The following is a 3,268-nucleotide window of genomic DNA, read 5'->3' on the forward strand; positions in this document are numbered from 1 at the left end:
TGTACATCTTCCTCCCAGTCTTGCACTGAGAAACTTCAGCCCAGAGCTGACTGCTCCTGGCTCCCCTCCATGCCTTCATGCCTACTGAGCCACAATACACTTTTGGCTGGGTTCTGCGGACCCTTCCTTAGCCCCACCATGTTGAGAACAGTAAGAAGGGCCCGACCTCCACCCACTGTCCCAGGAAAACTCTCACATCCCTTTTCTCCACCCACACTCACCTCTTTTGTGCTCCCCCAGGGCATGCCCATCTGCCAGTGCTGCTCAGAGGTTCTCTTCATTCTCTGCCAACTCTTGGGTCTCTGTGTCCCAGGCGTCAGGCCCAGGTACATTTCTGTTCATGGCCCCTGAGGCCCTACTCTACTGTTTTCTGTGTCAAAATGAAGAATGGGTTGACTATCCAAGCAATGTCCAGGGAAGAACTGCACAGATCCATCTTGAGACCTCCGCGTGAGGTTGTTAGAAGAGGTAGGGCCCAGTGGCCATATCCAGTGGTGCAGAAAAGCTGGTCTATCCAGGAATAGCAGGAAATGGGAAAGTCACACAGCAGCCAGTACCATTTCTCCCATCAGCAGGGTGCAGTAGGGAAGCTGACCCCCAACTTCAGAGTTGCATTTCCTATCTTGCTAGTAGCCACAATCCGTCTAAGGGTTGGAGGTAGTTTGATGAAGACAGCACAGATGAATCATGGTTTGCGTTGCTCTTTAAAAGGCTCAAACTGTCGGGGAAAGGGTCAAAATGGGAATGTGTTGTCTTTTATTTTTATTATTTGTAAATAAAATTTTAGTTAATTAAAAAGTAAAGCTTATTATTTGAAAGTTTGATACAACATGTTTTGATAATATTCACCTTCCCACACATCCTTCAAGATTATTTATCTTTGTTTCTGTGTGTGTATGTACATGATATATGTGCACATGTTTACAGGTATGTGCAGCCATGCAAACTTTGGAGGCTGGAAGAGGATGTCTGGTGTCCTGATCTATCACTGAACATGTTACTGAACATGGAACTAGGCTAGCAGCCAGAAAGTCCCAGAGAGCTCCTGTCTCAGCCTTTTACCCTTACCTGAGGGGTCACAGGTGTGTGCACAGCCAGGTCTTCCTGTATGAGCAGTAAGTGCTCTTATCAGCTGAGCTCCTTAAGTGCTTTACATATGCTAACTAATTTAACTCCCGTAAGAAAATTTACATTATCTATTCTCAACAACTTATAATTTGCAGGTGCTTTTAAGGCATGGCTGTGATGAGGAAGGGGAGGATTTCTCATCCACCCCATGGCACATCCCCTTCCTGAGGATGAACATCCATTCTCCCTACACTGGGTGGGATGGTGAAGTACCCCTTGGATGCATAAGTTTGGAAGGAGAAAATTGGTTTTTCTTCAGGTGCACAGGCTCTTGTCTGTGTCTCCAGGCACTAAACTGTAGAGGACTTGGCTCACATTGGAAAGTCTGTTAAAGCCGAGCACTGCTTGTGCCTGGTGCGTCTTATTCATGTCTGTGTTGGAAACTTATGCTGCTCTCCCACCTCCGAGCAGCATCCTCCGACCCCAGCTTTGCCAGCTGTTGCCAGGACAACCGTACTTTGTTCATGGTCTCTGTCATCAATGGCTGGAAGGAAAGAAGGAAGGACTGAAGGAAGGAAGGAAGGAGGAAGGAAGGAAGGGAGGGGTGGGATTTTTAGAGAATCTCAGCACCGTCACTGCTCTTCATCTCAAAAATTCGAGGGGGCTTACTTCAAGCTTTTCTTAAAAAAAAAAAAGTCGTCATCTTCCTTCCTCTGAGTAGCTGTTTCTTTCTCTGAGACCTGTGACTCGGCCCTGCTGATAGCAAGATGTCTTTAGGAAATGCAAAAATTGGGCATCCTGCCCCCAACTTCAAAGCCACAGCTGTTATGCCAGATGGACAGTTCAAAGATATCAGCCTAAGTGATTACAAAGGAAAATATGTCGTATTCTTCTTTTACCCTCTGGATTTTACTTTTGTGTGCCCAACTGAGATCATTGCTTTCAGTGATAGGGCGGAAGAATTTAAAAAACTGAACTGCCAAGTGATTGGAGCTTCTGTGGATTCTCACTTCTGTCATCTGGCATGGGTTAATACACCCAAGAAACAAGGAGGATTGGGACCTATGAACATTCCTTTGGTATCAGATCCCAAGCGCAGTATTGCTCAGGATTATGGAGTCTTAAAGTCTGATGAAGGTATCTCTTTCAGGGGCCTCTTTATTATTGATGATAAGGGTATCCTTCAACAGATCACTGTAAATGATCTTCCTGTTGATCGCTCTGTGGATGAGACTCTGAGACTAGTCCAGGCCTTCCAGTTCACTGACAAACATGATGAAGTATGCCCAGCTGGCTGGAAACCTGGCAGTGATACCATCAAGCCTGATGTCCAAAAGAGCAAAGAATATTTCTCTAAGCAGAAGTGAGCACTGGACCATTTTTCTGCCAGGCTGCATTGGGCAGCCAGAAGAAAATCTCCTGTACTCTATTTGTGCTTAAAAACAAAACTTGGTGTTATCCAAGACATGCCTTTCCTACAGTGCTAGGGGGTGGGGGTTGGCCTGAGCTGTGTTGTGGGTAGACTCTATGATACACCTGTTGCAGAAATCAGCCTGTTCTTTTTGTAGTATCTATTAAACTTGAAAATGTGAGAAAAAAAAAAGTACCTCATCGACTGGTCATTCACAAGAATTACACTAGGTGGCAGTCACACTCTGCCACAAACAATTCCACACTTTACTGTGGAGTAAGTTATTAAGAAGGCCCCCTGAAACCAGATCTATGAGGTAAGGAGTTCTCTTTCCTACTTTCTATGATGTTGCACAGTGCTGCGGTCAGAAGTCATGCTGTTTAGATCATTCTGTATACGTTGATCTCCTCCACTGTAGTAGGAAGGTCGGCAATACTGAAGCAACGTATCGGGAGGAGCAGCTCCATGAGAAAACTATGCAGAATTATCATCTCCAGTTTTCAGACAAAGAGTCTGTACTGGAGGTGTTTAGGGGAGGACCTGAAATTCACCTGCTACGAAGTAGAAATTTCTCAAACACACGCTCTGTCTGAGTTGCTGCAGGAAATCGTGCAACCGAGCACTAATTTTTCTAAGAAGAGAGACTGGAAGGATGAAAGGAGGTCTCCCCCCTTCACCCTCTCTAGGGAGATGTGGTGATGTACGTAAGTGTTAGAAGGACTGCCTCTTATGCAGATGTCAGTGGTGTAGCTGCTGGACCCCGAGCCAGTGGGCAAGCTGTAGACGCCC

The 3,268-nt window shown here is 45.8% G+C and overlaps 1 pseudogene; it reads left to right on the forward strand.

The window, feature by feature from the left end:
- Window positions 1–1,771: 1,771 nt before the first annotated feature.
- LOC148120671 (peroxiredoxin-1 pseudogene) lies at window positions 1,772–2,671 on the forward strand (annotated as a pseudogene).
- The last annotated feature ends 597 nt before the right edge of the window (window positions 2,672–3,268 follow it).

The sequence above is a fragment of the Myodes glareolus genome, chromosome 10, assembly GCF_982192425.1.
Source record: "Myodes glareolus chromosome 10, mMyoGla1.1, whole genome shotgun sequence".
NCBI lineage: Eukaryota > Metazoa > Chordata > Mammalia > Rodentia > Cricetidae > Myodes > Myodes glareolus.